Genomic DNA, 19955 nt, shown 5'->3' with positions numbered 1-19955 from the left:
TGTGTGTGTAGTCAGGTAGGTAAAATGGGACTCAGTGTAAAGTAGTTTTCTTCATTAAAAAGGTTTTTGTTAATAAAAAAAAAAAAAGAAAGAAAGAAAAGAAAAGAAAGCTGGCAACAGCTTCTCAGGCTAGAAGTACAGAAAGTCACCTTGGAACATACATTCATTTGGCAACTTTGAGCACTTGAGGAACCTCTTATCTGTGTGTAAACACAAAGAGCTGAGGCCCCCTATTGGGAGAAAAGAGTTCAAGACTTCTAGCCTGAAGGGCTGATTCTCTCCAGGGTGCAGAGCTGTGCGTGCAGAGCTGGTTTGCCAGGAAAGTGCCTCTCTTTGCCTGAGTGACAAGAAACCTCCTGAAACAGTAAGAAACGGAGCCCTAACTTTCCATTTAGAAGTTCAAAAGGCCTGATACAGTCCCAGTCAAGGACCATGGACAGCAGAGGGGAGTCTGGGCTGGCTTAGAGGCTGCAAGATAGAGATGGCTTCTGCACAGCAACGTGGAAGAGGCTTTGACACAGAGAAACTGTGCTTTCTGCTAAGCAGGCCTGGTGGGGACACCTTCAAAATCACACAGAAAAAATAATAAAGATGTGACACTGATTAATAGTCTAAGCTTTTTAAAAAATGCATACCAATTATTTGCAAGACTGAAACTCACACACAACCTGTGATATTCAGGCATATTATAACTTACTAATAGCTACTAATTGTCCATCAGACCCTGCATCCCCATGATGTGCCATGGGCACTTGTCAAAAAGAGTCATGGCACCATCATAAAAAAACAGACCACCAGATCTTCTGTGCCCCCTGACGGAAGAACACAGCAGCACCTGCACAATGGTCTTGCCAAGCAAAAATCAAACCTGAAATTGACCAAAGCATCGGATCTCACTAGTAGATTATAATAAATATGGAGGAGAGGGGAACAACGCCACAGGTGCACTCCGCAAAATATGGACTGCAGGACAGAACAGACAGACCATCTTCTTCAACAAATGCATTGCAGGAAAAAAACAGAAGAGAAGAAACTAGATTAGATGACTCTTAAGAGGTACAGCCATGGACTGCAATACTACACATATCCTGATTTTAACAAACCACCAAAAAAAATTTGAGAAATCAGGAAAATTGAGACACAGATTGGATAATCATTTAGTTACAGAAAGGAACTATTGATTTTGACAGATTTTATATTGGTACTATGATTATGTTCATGAAGGGTCTTTATCTTTTAGAATTACTTTCTGAAAAGCTATGAATGTAAATACAGATTTGCATCCAAACATGAGGTGAGGAGAAATATCAATACAAAAACATAGGCCATGAGTGGATATTAGTCACAGCTGGAGAAGGGGATCTGGGATTTTATTATTCTGTTTCTATATGTGTATGTTTGGAAATTTTCATTTTCCAAAAGCCATAGACACCCCAGTCTTTTTTGCAGGTAGTGCGGACCCTGTCACTTAGCAGCCTCTGTTCTATCACATCCTCAACTCCGTCCCCTTCCAACCTGATGAAGAGACTCAAAACAAGCATTTCATCTCATTCAACGCAATAAGGACTGTACCAGAAACCAGAGACTTAAAGCATAAGAACTGACAATAGGTGTAAAAATCCCATGACTGTGATCAATGCAGTGATTCATGCTTGCTGTTGTGCATATAATACATATAATATATGCAATTTATTTACACTTCAAATTTATTTAGTGGCTTCACCTCAATGAGATGAGAGGAATACAGCCACACTCAAAGTCTACCTAGAGTTCCATATAGGATTTCAGTGAAATGAATAATTGTGTTTCACTGCAAGGCACACCATTGGAATGCTGAAAAGACATATAAATTGATTCAATCTATCAATCTCTGGGTGCTTACGATATGCTAAGCACAAGTAAACAAAATATAACTATTTTACTATGGAATTATAATAAAGTTCTACTGCATCGGTGGTATGCAGAGATCAGTGCAAGAGCAGAGATTCAAAATGGTAGAATTCAGAGTGAGCATTACAGTAACTTAAATTTTAAAATATTACTTGAAAGTATAAAATGCTACTGGGGTGCAAAGACATTAAATTTAAGAATAAGCCACCAACACACTTGACTCATGAAGATGACAGACTTTAGCGACTATCTGGTTAACCATTTGCATGAATGTGTGATGATGGATAGAATGTACAGAAATGTATACAGGAATTGTGTATCTGTTTCTACTATGTTTCTCTCTCAAAATGCTTAGAAGTGGAAGGTTATATTTGGCATACTTGCTTCTTTACTGAATCATTGCAACATTTTCATATAATTTTCTTTCCAAATCAATATTTGCATGCATTTAATAAAATAACCTGTGTGTTCTCCATAGTTTAAATTGTAGTGTGAATGTTCAATGGCCTTCCCTTATTATTATAAGAGGCAATAATTTAGCAACAGGTTTTGTTACAGCAAAGGGAAGAAAAATGTCTTTGTGGATTTTTCTTTTTTTTGAGACCAAGTCTCGTTCTGTCGCCCAGGCTTGAGTGCAGTGGTGTGATCTCACCTCACTGCAACCTCCGCCTCCTGGGTTCAAGCAATTCTCCTGCCTCAGCCTCCCGAGTAGTTGGAATTACAAGTGTGTGCCACCATGCCTGGCTAATTTTTGTATTTTTAGTAGACATGAGGTTTCACCCTGTTGGTCAGGCTGGTCTTGAACTCCTGACCTCATGATCCACCTGCCTCAGCCTCCCAAAGTGCTGGGATTATAGGTATGAGCCACCACGCCTGGCTGATTTTTTTTTCCTACCTCTTGTCTTCCTTTCTGCAAACTATCATTTGACACTTAGACTTTCTGTGATAAACAGGAGTGCTTCCTCGGAAACAGGCTCCACTTTCTTGTGGAGGAGTATTATTTTGTTTTTAAAGATCTGAAGAAGGGTTAGGAGAAAGAGTTGACAATCACTTTCTAGGCTATTTGAATTCTACTTAAAAGAACCAACTTTGTTTTCAGTCTTTGTGTCTCAAAAGATGGGACGCTTTATTCTTGCCTGGTATTTTTTTTGTCTCCCTTCCAGGGATAAATAAGGCACCAGCTAACCTACAGTGCATTGAGCTATTTTACCAATATTTGCTCAGGTGTCTTCTCAGGTTCTTCCAGAGTTTTTTTTTTTTTTTATTTCTTACAGCTATTGTTTTTCTATGCAGGTTATAATAATTACAGAAACTTTTAATATTTTATAACTAATAAATTGATCTGAGATCAATGTAAACCATAATCTAAGTTCAGCACGTCCATTTAGTGTACAGGAGTGATATGATTTTACTCTGTGTCGCCACTCAAATCTCATGTTGAATTGTAATCCCCAATGTTGGGGGAGGGACCTGGTGGGAGGTTACTGGATCACAGGGGCAGTTTCTCCCATGCTGTTCTCCTGACAGTGAGTGTGTTCTCATGAGATCTGATGGTTTAAATGTGTGTGTCACTTCCCTATGTGTCTTCCCTGTGTGTGGCTTACATTAGAAGAAGGTACTTGCTTCTTCTTTGCCTTCCACCATGACTGTAAGTTTCCTAAGATCTTCCAATCATGCCTCCTGTTAAGCCTGTGGAACTAGGCATCAATTAAACCTCTTTTCTTCACAAACTACCCAGTCTCAGGTAGTTCTTTCTAGCAGTGTGAGAACAGACTAATACAAGGAGAAAACAGATGACCTGAATTCAAGTTTCAACTGTTTCACTAGCTATCTGTGTGGTCCTGAGCAGGTGAGTTATTTAATCTACCATATGAAGAACTCAGAAGATGTTTTTACTTCCTTTGGATGTTTAGACCTGTGATGATTAATATTAGGAGTCAACTTGATTGGACTGAAGGATGCATAGACAGCTAGTAAAGTCTTGTTTCTGGGTATGTCTGTGTGGGTGTTGCCAGAGGAGATTAACATTTGATTCAGTGGACTGGGAGAGGAAACTCCACCCTCAATATGGGTGGGCACCATCCAGCTGTTTGCCAGCGAGGCTAAAAACAAAGCAGGCAGAAGAAGGTGGGATGAGCTGGCTTGCTGAGTTCTGGCTTTCACCTTTCTCCCATGCTGGATGCTTCCTCCCATTCCTCCTGCCCTTGGACATCAGACTACAAGTTCTTTGGCCTTTGAACTCTCAGACTTACATCAGCAGTTTGCTGGGGGCTCTCGTGCCTTTGGCCACAGACTGAAGGCTGCACTGTTGGCATCCCTGCTTTTGAGGCTTTTGGACTCAGAAGGAGCCACTACTGGCTTCTTTCTTCCTGAGCTTGCAGAAGGCCTATTGTGGGACTTCACCTTGTGATCATGTGAGCCAACTCTCCTTAATAAACTCCCTTTCATATATACATATATCCTATTAGCTCTGTCCCTCTGGAGAACCTTAACTATATACGACCTAAACATTTAGTGCTAAAACTACATGATTTTGGCCTAGAACTCTCACAAAACCTTTGTGCTATACTTAGTGAACTAGCTATTCACAAGCCACAGGCCACACCTCTGCCCCACTTTCTCTCTCTTTTTCCTTCCTCCGTGATGGGCTGGAAAGCTAACATTCTTGGTTTTCAGACTCCCTTGTACTGAAGTGGGATGGCCAAGTTATTTCTGGCCAGTGATATAAGTTAAAATCTCTTGAAGAAACTTTCAGGAAAGCTTTTTAAAAAGAACAGACACCAGTGTGACACCTCTTCTCCCTTTCATTTCTTCTTCCATCTTCCTGATTGTGATGAGGTCATGAGCCTGAAGCCTCAGCAGCAATCTTTGACCACGAAGCACAAATGTGAGGGCTAAAGCTGGACTCTACTCTGTGTGGAGGGCAAATATGAAAAGAGCCTGCTTTACAAATGCACCACTAAACCGTCATCCCAGACTGAGCTGGCCTACTATCACAATTCTTGTTGCCTGAAACAAAGAAATAATTACCTTTTGAAAGCACTATTAATTGGGCTTCCTGCAAGCTGCAAATGAGTGCAGCCCTACTAAACCTTAAACACAATGATTTTTGCAGGATACTACCAATTTTAGAAAGACTTCATTACACTTTAAAATGAATCCTACTGCTTGGAAGCAGTTTCCATTTCCCTTCACCTTTGTTTAAAGTTTCCGTAACTCCCCCTCAGTGTTCAAGACCCCATTTATGCCCCTCTGCCCTGACTCCTCCAAGCAGAGCCCATCACAGCCTCTTTGGTGCCACTTTCACAACTGGCCCTCACCTTTATTTTTGTCCCCATCTCATTGTACTATGATTTATTTAGTCTACCTTTCATCCTATCTAAACCAAGAGTCTCCAGGGACAGATACGTTTCATCCAGCTTTGTTTACCACAAATACAGCTCTGAACCTGGTATATAATAGTCAATAAATGGTAGTGTATTTAATTTTGGATGAGTACGTTCACTTACTCATAATCATTAATATCATAATTATTTAGCAAACTCTTCACTTACATGGAAATGATTGAGGACAACTGAATCTTATGTTGATTGTTCTATCCACAGGTCTAAATCTGCATAGTTCTATATAGACTATCTCATTGCTCCTGACATCTACCTCTAAATACAGTATACACTTAACTTTCTTTTTATTTTTTTCTATAGGTTATTGGGGTACAGGTGGTATTGGGTTACATGAGTAAGTTCTTTAGTGGTGATTTGTGGAGATTTTGGTGCACCCATCACCCGAGCCGTAGTCACTGCACCCTATTTGTAGTCTTTTATCCCTCACCTCCTTCTCACCCTTCCCCCCAAGTCCCCAAAGTTTAACTTTCAAAAGGAGCTTCTTTACAGCTTAAAAGCTGTGTTGAATTCAGCCACCCTCCCACCTTTCTAATGCATTATAAGTAGCAATAGGATTGATCCTGGGTTTGTTCATTACTTTAAGGAAATGAAAGATGTTATGATGGCCCTGAAATTTGTGAGAATGAAAACTGGAGAGCTTTTCACAAACTGCTTAGTAAACATTTATTACACCTGGGAGGGATGCATTACGCCTTCCTGGGACAGTGTATATTACAAATGGAGGACACAGTGAGGTACTAATTCTTTCTGATCTATTGATTGCCTTGGAACAACACAGGAAGAAGACATTCGGAACTGCAGGAGTGTGTGTGTTTAGGCGGGAACCATCCTTAAAAGGTCAAATAAATAATTGGAATGTAATAGGATTGTGTGAGATTACATTAAAGCCTACAGTTATTCAGTTTATTACATTTTGCTATAAACCACTAAAATGTCTATCTATCTAGGCAAATTGAACCTGATTCAGTTATGTTTAAGAATGCTGAGAAAATTAATATTTTAGTGGCCTCATTACTGAAGCTATGGATAAAACATGTTTTCTTTATCAAGGAAAGTGCTCTTATCCACTGAAAAGATGCATCGTTGAGAAAAACATTCTAAAAGTAATCCACATGTAGAATTCACATCTTTGGATTTCCTGCACTATCATACAGTTAATGAACTGGTTGCTTTTCTTCTAGAAAATTACTTTTCTTTTTCCTTTTCTCTTCAAGTAAATTTACTTCAAAAGGAATTGCAAACCCCCACCACAAAATTAACTAAATGTGTGTGTGTGCATATGTATGTTACTGCCAAGCCTAAGGTCTGATCTTTTTTTAAAAAAACTGAGACAAGAAAGTGTTAGTTGGCGGGGTGTGGTGGCTCACACCTATAATCCCAATACTTTGGGAGGCCAACGTGGGCAGATCACCTGAGGTAAGGAATTCAAGACCAGCCTGGCCAACATGGCAAAACCCTGTCTCTACTAAAAAAAAAAAAAGAAATGCAAAAATTCGCTGGGCGTGGTGGTGCACACCTGTAATCCCAGTTACTTGGGAGCCTGAGGCATGAGAATCACTTGAACTTGGGAGGTGGAGGTTGTAGTGAGCCAAGATTTCGTCACTGCATTCCAGCCTCAGTGACAGAGCAAGACACTGCCTCAAAAAAAAAAAGTGTTAGCGAGGTTAGAAGTGTTAGAAACATACTAGTTCTAACTTGAGACTTTTTCATTGACATTAATAATAAAGATAACTTGAAAGGGTATGCTTTTCTCATTATATGACCGAATATTGTGTCCATTTACCATGTGAAGTCCTTGTAAATACCATGAGATGCGTGCACCCTAAGGCATGAGGGTAGTATAAAGAGCACAGGTTTTGAAGCTAGGCAGAGCTGGATATAAACTCTAGCTCCCCCACTTACTGTGTAACCTGGACAAGTTCTCTTATCTCTGTGCTTTAGTTTCTTTATCTGTAAAATAAGATAACACAGTACCACAATGGCATACAATTACACAGCAGAACGTCATAATTTGCAAAAGCATGCTGAAGTGTAAAGATGACCATAGTTTGAAATGGTTTAAAACAGCTTCACCTGTCAACTTGGTCAGGCTGAGCCATGCTTCCCAGAATTCCTTTCTGGTTCAGGTGAGCCTCAAGAGGCATTTTGCCTGAGATTTGGAGGGTGAAAGTGAAGCAGCAGCCATTTTGATTTGTATGCTTAGGTTATTATAATAGAAGAATCCAAGTAAAAGCTACTAAGCAGCTTCTATCATAAGAATTTAAGCAAACCAAAAGCAATATCTCATTCCTGGAGGGACTATAGAGATTAGTGCCAACATAGGACCCCTGAAAGATCAGAGGTGATGATTCCTACCAATCCCCATTTGACTCGCTGATTTGACCTGTGCAGTAAACAGAATGACAGTGAATTATCAGAAATTTAATCAGATGATGACTCCAATTGCAGCTGTTATTTCAAGCACAGTTTCATTGCTGGAGTAAATCAATACATCCCTTCGCACCTGGTGTGCTGCTATTGGTCTGGTAAATACTCTTTGTTTCTCTATTCTTAGTAAACACTATGAAAAGTAATTTGCTTTCAGCTGAGAAGGCCACCAGTTTTCCTGTCCTATTGCAGGGGTATATCAACTCTCCAGCCCTGGTCTGTAGGATCTTGATCACATTTTTCATGCTGCAGAACATTATTCTGGTCAATTGCATTGAGGCTGTTATATTGACTGGATCTGATGAACAGGAAGAAATGACTTCTAGCCACATTGGTAAGATACCACAAAAAAATCCACAAATAACATACAACAGCATAGAAAAAAATTAAACAATTATGCTACAAAAAATTCAGAAGCTTTCTACTGTAGTGAAAAGTTGAAGGATTCAATGGTCCGAGGCATGTCAACGTATTCCTCCACATTGAAGGGCATGCTGTTGTATCTGGCCCCTTCTACCACTAAGAAAGAGGCACAACCCCTGGTGAACCTTTCTAGGTTTGAGAGGCAATATATACCTCATTCGGATGTGTTATTCCAACCCATCTACCTAGCGATCCACAAGACTTCCAGCATTGAGTGGGATTCACAAGACAAGGAGTTCTACAATAGGTCCAGGCTGACGTGCATGCTTCTCATTTGGGACACAGAACCCATAAGAACTGATGCTGCTTGAAATGTCAGTGGCAAACAGGCATTCTGTGTGGAGTGTTTGGCAGAACTCTCTAGGGTAAATCACAGTGTAGATTCAAACGATTTGGGAGCAAACCTGTGGTTCTATGCTGATAACTACTCTCCTTTAGAGAAACAGCTTTTAGAGAGCTGCATGTTATTTGTTGGGTACCTTCTAACCCACCGAGTCATAAAGTTGAGAATACAAAGCAGTGCTCCATCATCAAGCGGAAGTGGTATATATGGTCCGACCTCCAGCAGGTGCCTATGCCCTCGCCCCAGATTCACTGGTCCTCAGACGCCCAGGCCCCCTTCCCTTGCTACACTGCATTCTCTCTCTCAACCCACATATATGGCTTCATGGGGAGTCCTCCATGACTGATGGGGAAGAAACAGGCTTGTCTGGCAGGCAGATCTGCCTGATATCTAGACGCCACCTGGGAGTGGGCTGTGGCACTACCATCCGAGTTTGAGACAGCTCTGAAAGGCAATAGTGAATGGAAATCTTCCCAGTGGGCAGGACTATGGGCACTGTGCCTGTTCGTTTTGCCTTGGAGAGATGGCCAGGGGCACAAGGCACACCACTGAGCGGGTCCTCTTCAACTCAGGGTGGCTTTCCTGCACATGGCTCCCCACAGCTAATTTGGAGCTTAGCACTCCCTAGAGAAGACTCCATCTCCATTGTATCAGAGCTAAGGTTGTCAGTGGATTTATATTCTTCCTTAACAGGCAAGTTCTGTGCCAACTGCCTCCTACTTAACATAAAGCCAACCTTTAGCTAAATAAAAACTTCTGGATGCTTTTTGAATACATATTAGAAGTCTATGAAAAATCTAGCCACAGCTTCGCATGTCACTGATTCCCAGGGACAGAAGTAGTCAGAACCTGGACTTTAGACGTCACAGTCGCTCCCTCCTCACCTTCCCAAGGACCACCTTCAAGGAGAGCTGTGCAGAGGGCCACAGCCCAGGATGGCCCTGAAGCCCATCCCCAAGAGCTCCTGTGGTAGCCTTGGCTCCAGCAGGCCATACCCCACACACACCCCAGATCCACCCTGAATATTCTGCCTGGAACCCACACCAGCCCGTAGGAACCAGCGCAGAGCATTGGGGCAAAGGGAGAGGGCAGGACAGGTTTCCTGAAGAATTCCCAAGTCAAGTTTTACTCAAAAAAATTCAAATATTACAAAAAAGAACACAATGAATACTCACGTACCATCCCTTATATTCAATAACCAATGTTTGACATTTTGCCATGCTTCATCTCCATACACGTGTATGCGCAAGTGACTCTGCAGAAATTCCTGATGGAGTAGAAAAGAGTCTGGGGGGAATGATAAATTTTACAAGGCTCTGTTCTTAGTTTTGCCGTTGCTGACTCTGATCTCCACTTTACTGTCTAATAAGCGTCTCAAGCTAAATTGAAATCGTGATTCACTCCTCCCACCCCCAGAACTGCTCCATCCAATTCCTCACCTTGGGAAATGATGCCACCATCCACACAGTTGCTCCGCATGAAAACCTCGGCCAATCTTGAGTCTCCTCTCACATGAAACATTTGCCAAAGGACTATGATTTAGGGGAAGATCCAGAACAGGGAAGGGTCTGGATAGCTCGGAGATTTTGAGTGTGGATCCAGAATCAGGCTGCCTGGGTTGCCTGTGGCTAGGGCACTTACCAGCTTTGCAAACGTGGGCAAGACAGTGAACTGCTCTTCATGCTTCTGTGAACTAGGAAGATCATGACAGTATCTCCTACAAAGGTTGCTATGAGAATGAAAGATCTCAGTGTGGGCCAGCCCCAGGAGATGTCAGGGGCAGAGCGTGCAATCCAAGCAGATCATAGCCTTAGATCCAGCCACCACGTTCAGCTCACCCAGGACATCAAGAGTAAGCCTCATTCTACCAGCTCATGGTCACCATGTCACAGCAGCAGAAAGATAGCCTTAGAAATATGAGATTTTCAAACCACAACAAATTGAGTGGTATCAGCCAGGCACATGACTCACTGTGGGCCCCGGGAAACTACCTCCATGATGACACTGGCTTCGCATGCTCTTACAAAAACCAAACCTTGTCATTCCCTGTTCACTCCCTCTCAAAGGCGTGTGCACCCAGGGCTCTCCACAGCACCCTCTTTCATGCCCCCACTGAATTCCACACCTACCTTTTGTGTCAACATGTCACTGTGATATGGGCCCTAGTTTAGGGTCCTTGGCTGCCTCACTTAGGAGCTCCCTCAGTGGTACCCTCTTGCTAAATGGCTTCTTTCAACTCTTAGAAACCAACTTTTTTTTTTTCTGTTGCCCAGGATGGAGTGCAGTGGCATGATCTCAGCTCATGGCAACCCCCACCTCCTGGGTTCAAGCAATTCTGCCTCAGCCTCCTGAGGAGCTGAGATTACGGGCATATGCCCCTATGCCTGGCTAATTTTTGTATTTTTAGTAGAGATGGGGTTTAGCCATGTTGGCCAGGCTGGTCTCAAACTCCTGAACTCAGGTGATCCGCCCACCTCAGCCTCCCAAAGTGCTGGGATTACAGGCATGAGCCACAGTGCCCAGCTCCACTATTTTTTTAATTGCCCTCTTTTCCCCACTCTCTTGATATTTCTTATTAAAAACAATCTTCTCTCTGGATATTATTTTGTAAAATTTTACTAGACCTTTTACAACTAATACAATCTAGGATTAAGTGTATTTCTAGTTATTGTGCACCACACACGGCAAATTCAGGGGCCAGGCACAGCAGATGTGCTCAGGTGTCAGCTCTCTTCCTCAACTCCCACAGCACGCTGGCTCTACCTTCTTCAGGATGGTGCTCTGGCTTGGCCACAGGAATAACATCAGCCTCTACTGAAGCAGTGGGAAAAGGCCAGTTGCACACACATGGTTATTTCTGGACTGGTTTGCATGTCTGGGCCACAGGAAATTATTACTAACATTGTTGTTATTGTTATTATTAGAGGAGACTGCTTGGCTATTTAGAATGCATCTGAGAAATCAACCAGGGCTTAGGGATGAGTAAGCACCACCACCTCTTCCTTTGCTCATGGGAAAGATGCACATTTCATGGCAGACTTGACATAAAACAGTTGCTGGCACTTGGAATGCAAAACAGAAGAAATACGTCAGGACAGGTGGGAAAGGGGGCCAGGGAGAAGACTCACCAGTTTCTCCTTCGACTGAGGCCACACCAATGGCGGCTTCTTCTCTTCCCCCAGGCAGCCAAGACAAGGGGGGACAGGACAGAAACACCCCTAAGGTTCAGACCCGGCCAGAGGAAGGGTGGTTTATACCCACAGCAGCCCTTTCACACGGTTTGCAACAGTATTTCTAAAGCTTCAGTAATTCACCTATCAAAGGGACAATTTTTGCTATAATTTTTTGCCAGGTACTACCAATATTATAACACTTTTACTTAAGTAAATATATATAAAAAAAACCTTTATACCCACTGCCATGCATTTTTAAAATATAAAACATGGACATATGCAAAAATATAGCCATAAATGATAGATAAGTATAAAATGAAACGTAAATGTTAAAATACCTTATTAAGTTGGAGAGACTTTGTGCCTGCAAGCATTCTGTACCTGAGGAGCGCCCTCTCTTTGCTGAAAAGGGACGTAAGAGAGTGCCAGGGAGATTGAGAAAGGGTAGGCACTGACCTCAGGCCTTCTCCTCCACGCAGTCAGAAAGACCACTGTAAAAATCTTCTTACAGCCTTCAGAGCTACTGAGAACCAGATGTAAATAAATTTCAGGTCTGCAATTTCCTGTGTAACTTCTTTCTCTGTGCTTCAGTTCCTTTCCTCATCTGGAAAATGAGCATAACAAAAGAGCACAGTGACATATGGAAATGCGGTATAATGTGCATATGATTTTCAAATGCAAGCTGAAATGTCAAGTCATCTATTACTTTGAACTGTTTCAGAAAAAAAAAAGAGGCAAAGGTAGAAGTAAATATCAGAAAATGTCAACTGTTCTGTCTAGCAGGTACCTATAGGGACGATCAATGTACTAGTCTTTCAGTGTTTCCTTATGTCTCATGCATGTGATTACGAGAGAGAGGAGGGAGGGAACTGAATGTGCTGGCCAGTCCCAGGGCACAGGTATTCTTCACTGAGTCTGTCCAACCCTCTACCAAGGTCCAAGTTCTGCTTCCCAGGCACTGATGTGGGTTCCGGGCTGAACTCTTGGGGTCGCTCTGTGGCGTGTGTGGAGTGTGGTCTTGTGGAGCCATGGCTATGGGATGGTGCCCCGGGTGCCCTCTGTGCAGCGCCCCTTGGAGAACATCCTTAGGAAAGTGAGTAGGGAGGCTGCCATGACCCCGCCCAACCTGAGCCTGACCTCAACTTCCTCAGCCTCTTGTGAGAGTCTGGGACATGTGCAGCCATATTTGGATTTTCATACCTTTTTTTTTTTCCATATATGTTAATCAGCTGAAATCCAACTTTATGTTAAAAGAGGGACACAGCTGGAAGAAAAACATGTCCATTGATTCAGGAGAAATGCAAAACCATGGATATTCTCAGCTCTGACGGGAAGGAGGCTATGGAGCTAGAATCTTTTTTAAAGAGCATTGGCCTTTAGGATGTCAGAAGAAACCTGGAGCCTACCAGAAAACCCTGAGAGCTGAAGATCAACTCAGTTCCTTAGGAGAACCTGTAGGAAGAGAAGAGAAGTCCAGGCTAAGAACAAGAGGAGACAGCTGAGGTCCAGGGAAAGGTCCAGTTGCTAGAAGATGAACTATGTGTCATTCCACTGCAAGTAGCTCTTCTGAACAGAGCACTCTTCTGAACAGGTACACAACTGGCCCTGCACAGCTGGTCCCTCACAGCATGGGGGCCTCCCAAATCCGAAGACAGAGCTCCCCCGCCCCTCCGCTCAGCTCCCGCCTAAGCTGCCAGGTTATGCTCACCCCGTTCCTCCTTCCATCCAAGGAACTGTGTAAGGTATTTCATGGCCTCATTTTCCTCCTCTCTCCTCCCCTATTTCTCTTCCTTTCTCTCCTTCTTCCAAATGCCATGCATGGATCCCACCACTGCCATCAACATCAAGATCTCCCCCAAACTTTACAGCCTGAAAACAAAAGTGTGTGCCTGCAAAATTAATTCAATCTTCAAACAATTCAACTATTCCGCTTCCAAAACTATACCAGGAAACTCGGAGCTTTCCTTTGTCTTGCTTAGAAAAAAATTTAATTGTGCCCCTTTCCTTATTAGTTTATGCAACTGCTGCTGCTTAAGAGATTATATTTTTGCTAGATGAAGCTATAATTTTCAGGGATTTATAAATTATATCATTTACAAAATGATTATATATATAATTACTTTTTATTTTGCCCTTTAAACAGTATAAAAACTGTATTTTAATTTTAATTATGAGTTCATTATAACCTCAACAATGTGAGTAGTAAAAGTATCAGCAATAGAAATTTTTTTCACTTTCAATGTTGCATTTGTTTTTATAGTTAAAAGGCAAATGTACACATTGTTTCATACCTATATAAATATTGATTGGCTTTAAAAAACAGATATTTACATGAATTCTTTTCTTTAAAACATACCTAATATTCCTCAAAGCGGCTCACTTACACTCTTAGCATATGTAACAAAAATTATCCATAAGATGAAATTACAAAAGGGAATCATTGTCTAGATCCACATCGAATAGCCACAGTGTATAAAACACAGTATCAAAATGAAATTGATTAAGTTGTGAACCCTTCAGAATGATGCCTAACTGTACTAAATAGTTTATAAATACTTAGTAGATAGCTTATTTATCTGTGAAAAGGAACTAATAATGGGAATCTCTCATCAAGGGAGTCACTGTATAATTAAATTGAATTGTAAAAAGATACTATTTTAAACCATTTAATCTTATAAAATTTCTTTTAGTACTATAAACAAAACAGAAGGAGCTAATGCATTAATTAAAGTCATAACCTTTAGCAACTTGAAGACCTAAGACAAATATTAAATTGAATCAACAAATAATCTTTGATACCTAGACAATTTGTAATGAGATTCAAAAGACTTAATAAAATTTTAATTTACCCTTATTTCTTAAGATGGCTACAAATTAACAGGGTATGCAGATGACTTTTATGATTACATACCTTTGTTTTGCTAACTTAAATTTGTTGAAATTGGCTAAAATTGTAAAACAATTCAAGAGTTTTCTAGTTTTCCTTTGAGTTTGGGGCAGAACGCTGGTTACTTTGGCTACATATAATAATATACATTATATGAGTTGGGTTCCAGTCTGAACTCCTGGAGTGGCTCCTTGGAGTGTTATTAGAGCACCTGCTTCTTCAAATACCCCCCAAAACCACCTAACAGGTTGAGTAGACTAGTGCAATCATTACAGAAAATAGGAATGTGATATAAGATAATTGCTGTGATTTGATTGTTAAATCATTACAATGTATTAAGATGATATAGTATAATATATATATTGTTTTAACATATTTCAACAGGTCAATTATATTTTAAAGTTATAGTTAAAATATTTACATTTATCATTTATTTTTATGTTGATATACATGCATATACCTAAATACAGCCATGAAGGTTTACTTATCTTTCCCTGTAATTGTTACAGGAATAACATATAAAATTAGTAAAATTAGAAGTAGAGGATTTGGTTTTTCTTTTTCTTTTTTTGTAAAAGTGATTGTCATTCAATAGGTTCTGTGCCCCATACAGTATTACTCTTAAGTACAAACTCCCTCTAATGTGAAGGCCCAAAATAAACTAGTTAAATTTACTAGTTAAAGGGGAATTCATGCTATAGTAAACACTCCCTGTGTCATCAACATATATACAATTGGAGAGATGGAACAGTCTGTGATTAGACTGAAAGAAAGGTACATAACATAGATCCGTAGAGCAGACCCACTTGGACTTTGGCTCATGTTTTCATGGCCTGGAGTTAGTCACCTTGTCCCCTGGACTTGAAAGACTAATAAATAGTCATGTTGTCTTTCACAGTTGCCTAGAAATCACTTGACTGATGCATCTTGTACTGAGTCTAAAACACATAGCCATTGTCATGTCAGATCACTCAACAACTCATCTGATAACAAAAGGAATAAGAGGTACTAACTTGTTCAAATACAAAGAATGTTTTCTGGACGGCCTCCCAACAGGCAGAATCGCAATAATGGTGAAAATCCTCAATATCATGGATTAACTTCCTGTGGCCTCACTTGATCTGCTGTTGACCAAAAGTGAGAATTAGAAGAAAAACATATCCAAAAGCTGTCTGCTTGCACTATCAGCAAGACCATGATGGTCTACTTAAGATAAACAATTTCACAGAACACTGATATCAGATGAATTCAATGTGGGACCACGATAGAGTAGGATAAAAGTCAAATTCCTCGGAAGTTACGTCTGAGTACAAACACAACAATACTGGAAATACTATAAAAAAAGCAATCCAGTTTCTTCCTCTCTGAGCTCACATGAGTGGCCATTGCCTTTTTGCCAATTACATCTTCAGTTCCATTCCGTTTCTGCTACTTCCTAGGTAAAATATTAAGCTGTCCATGCATATATTTAATTTTACTTCCTGACAGTATCCAACACAGGAGAGTCCTCTGCTTCTTCAAACACCCTCCAAAACCACGTAACAGGTTTAAATCCTGAAATGCTTCCTGATTCCCTTATGGTGTGTGGTCTCCTTTGTTGCAACAAGTAACACAGGCAAATTTGTTCCACTGCAGATGTATTTCTTGGGAGTTTTGGCTGACAGGCAATGATACCACCAACAGCTACATTAGGTCATTTGTTCCAAAAATGATCAAAAGCCAATGAATACAGAAAAAAAATGAGTAACAGTAATAATTTTCACACACCAGAAATGTGCCAGAAGGCATTTTCACATTTGTCTCTATCCAACTCTATGAAAATATTCTCATTAGAGTCGTTTTATAGTTCAACGCATTAAGCTTAGAGAGTATAAAAGACTTGCTCAAGGTAATTTTCATATCACATCTACATCTGCACATATTTTATAGCATTTTTAGCTAGGAAATGCTAAGGCTAAAATTCAATTTAGGTTTCTCCAGCTCTCAAATATTTTCCTCTGTAACATGATACCTCTAAATATTGTACTGTTTAAATCAGATTCAGGAACAAATTCTTCTGATTGTCTTCATGGCAGGTTCAACAAAAATCCAAGAGACCTGTTAAATTTACCAACGAAATTCTGGAGGGTAAGAGTGACAGCTGTTAGTAAGAGGAAATACGGTGCTAAAAAGGAATGTTTGGGGGTCAGAGGAAACTGAGGAACTGTATCTGGAGATGGATAAAGGAAAGAGGAGCAGCCTGGAGTCATTAAAGGAGAACTAAACTTCCTCCCAAGTTAGATGATGTATTATGAATTAAAACCAATGGGTCATGGAAATGGCTATAAACCTTACACGTATTTCTTTTTTTTTTTTTTTTTTTTGAAATTTTTTTTTGAGACTGAGCCTCACTCTGTGGCCCAGTCTGGAGTGCAGTGGCACAATGTTGGCTCACTGCAACCTCCATCTCCCAGGTTCAAGTGATTCTCATGCCTCAGCCTCCCAGTAGCTAGGATTACAGGTGCCTGCCACCACACCTGGCTAATTTTTTATTTTTTTATTTTTTTTTTGAGACGGAGTTTCGCTCTTGTTACCCAGGCTGGAGTGCAATGGCGCGATCTTGGCTCACCGCAACCTCCGCCTCCTGGGTTCAGGCAATTCTCCTGCCTCAGCCTCCTGAGTAGCTGGGATTACAGACATGTGCCACCATGTCCAGCTGATTTTTTTTTTTTTTTGTATTTTTAGTAGAGACGGGGTTTCACCATGTTGACCAGGATGGTCTCGATCTCTTGACCTCGTGATCCACCCGCCTCGGCCTCCCAAAGTGCTGGGATTACAGGCGTAAGCCACCGCGCCCAGCAATTTTTTATTTTTAATAGAGATTGGGTTTCACCATATTGGCCAGGCTGGTCTCAAACTCCTGACCTCAGGTGATCCGCTTGCCTCGGCCTCCCAAAGTGCTGGTATTATAGACATGAGCCACTGTGCCTGGCCCTTTTCCCATATTTCAATCCAGTAATTCTGATCATGGAAATTTACCCTAAGTAATAACTTGGCAAATAAAATATACATATATACATAGAAATGTTGATTGTAACATATATTTGCAAAGATTTGAAAATAGTATACATATCCAATAATAAGGAAACAAAATATACAAATAAAATAGCAGTCCCCAACACGTGTAGCTGAGTCCAGGGTTTTTACAGGCTCAGAATGCGGGAGTACATGCTGATTGGTTTGTGAGTATGCAAGAAACGCACCACTCAAAGGTGGGTAAGAAACACAGTGTAAGAAACCAATTACGGAAAGGCAGGTATATTAAAAATAGGTGAAAGGTGGGGCTCAATCAGAGGAAAGCACACCAAACAAGAAGAGAGGCTCTCAACCTGGTCCAAGACTTGTAGCTTGGCTTTCAGGCTTTGAACTGTCTTTGGTTTGAAGGTGTGATTTCACTGGGGACCCACCCCATCTGCCTGGGAATTTGACTGCCTCTTACCACTATCAGCAGGGTGAGGTGGACCTCACCTCAAGGGCACTGGAATTGAGGAAATCAAGCATCTGGAGCAACAGGTTATTGGACTCATAACTTGTGTACACAGTGAGTTGCCCAAAGTTCTACATGAGCAACATGTAGAGAAAGCCAGTGATCCGAATGTTAAATGCAATTAAAAAAGGGGGTGTGGGGCATTGGAGGGTGTTGAGTAGATGGCTGCAGTGGATAAGAGAAAAGCTTGACTCTTTAGTCTGAGGTTTTTGAAGATGAAATAACTTGGAAGTGGTATTGAGGAGCAAGTTGATCTCCATGCCTTGAGGTACCTAGAGTGTTGCAGACAAAGCAGTCAACATATGTGGGTGCAAGATGGATGTCCACATCTCACTCCATTTTAATAAATCCATGAACTGGTCTGCATTTGTACCCCTTATTCCATTTTCACTGCCTAAGAAATATCCCTGAAAAACCAAAGATAATCCTTCCCCTTGTAGTTTATACCCCATTCTCTCTTGACTTCTCATTGATAAGTAAAAGGTTCTGCCATTATTCCCTCTCCTTCTGGCATCATCCATTTCTCCCACAGAGAAGAACATTCCCATGAGCCTACGAACACATCATTTTTGAATCTTTCCCAGATTCCAAGATCAGATACATATTTTATTCCACTTATCTGTTCCCCTCAACACAAAATTCCTCAAGAGATTTGTCACCATCTCCTCTTCCTCTTTAACCACTGTAATCATGATTCTGTCCTCACTGCACCAAGAAAACAGCACTTAACAAACATATGGTCAAAGTTTACATCAATTTCTTGTCCCCATCTCACTGAACACAGTTGACACTTTTTCTTCTTGAGACATTTGTGACAGTCTCACTCTGTCACCCAGGCTGGAGTGCAGTGGCATGATCTTGGCTCACTGCAACTTCTGCCTCCCAAGTTCAAGTGATTCTCCCACCTCAGTGTCCCAGATAGCTGGGATGACAAGCACACGCCACTATGCCTGGTTAATTTTTGTATTTTTAGTAGAGACGGGGTTTCCCCATGTTGGCCAGGCTGGTCTCAAACTCCTGATCTCAAATGATCTACCCACCTTACACCTCCCAAAGTGCTGGGATTACAGGTATGAGCCACCCTGCCTGGCCAACACTATTGAAATATTTTTTCCTTAGGTTTCTTTGACAGCAAACTCATTAGATCTCGTCTCCCCAGTTGTTCATTTTCTCTCCTTTGCTAGATTCTGCTCCTCTCCCAGAACTTTAAATTATTACATGCCCCAGTTCTCATCGTCTTCATAGATCTCACCCATTCTTACTGCCTTAGAAACTATCTGTACTCTGGCCTGCAAATCTGTATCTTCAACCTAATCCCTCCTGATTTCCACGCTTGTAAATCCAACTGCTGATTCAGCATCTCCACTTGTCTAATAGGCATCTTGCACTTAAAAGAAATCTTGATCCACCCTTCCCCACTCTAACCTATTCCATCCTAAGGAAATGAGGCCACCACCCACTCAGTTGCTCAGCCTGAAAACCTCCAAGTCATTCTTGTTTCCCCTCTTCCCCTTATAACCCATATCCATCAACAAACACTATTAGCTTTTCCCCCACATGTCCTAAGTGTGGCCCCTTCTCACCACCTCCACTTCTTACACCCAGCCCAGCCACCCTTAGATGCCACCTGCAGCACTGCAATGGCCTCTGGACATGTCTCCCTATCTCCATTCTGGACCCCCAGTCCCCTCCCACTGTGCATTTATCATCTTGCCACAGCCAGAGTGAGCTTTACAAATAGAGAGAGTGTGTGTGTGTGTGTGTGTGTGTGTGTGTGTGTGTGTGTGTAAAATACTGAATTTCTGAAAAGATGTTCCATCTCAGCAAGCAACTAAACATTTTGAAATTAAAATAACACATTGCTCAATGTAGTGCTTTGCAC

At 41.3% G+C, this 19955-nt stretch overlaps 1 long non-coding RNA gene across 1 annotated transcript; it reads right to left on the bottom strand.

The window, feature by feature from the left end:
- Positions 1–12381: 12381 nt before the first annotated feature.
- On the bottom strand, positions 12382–16986 carry LOC119467470. The gene is made up of 2 exons (XR_005196010.1): positions 13369–16986; positions 12382–13112 (listed from the first exon to the last, which is right to left on the bottom strand). It is a non-coding gene; the product is annotated as an uncharacterized LOC119467470 (long non-coding RNA).
- Between the last annotated feature and the right edge of the window lie 2969 nt (positions 16987–19955).

The sequence above is a fragment of the Cebus imitator genome, unplaced genomic scaffold, assembly GCF_001604975.1.
Source record: "Cebus imitator isolate Cc_AM_T3 unplaced genomic scaffold, Cebus_imitator-1.0 Scaffold294, whole genome shotgun sequence".
NCBI classification, from domain to species: domain Eukaryota; kingdom Metazoa; phylum Chordata; class Mammalia; order Primates; family Cebidae; genus Cebus; species Cebus imitator.
This window is presented reverse-complemented; position numbering and strand designations above follow the sequence as displayed.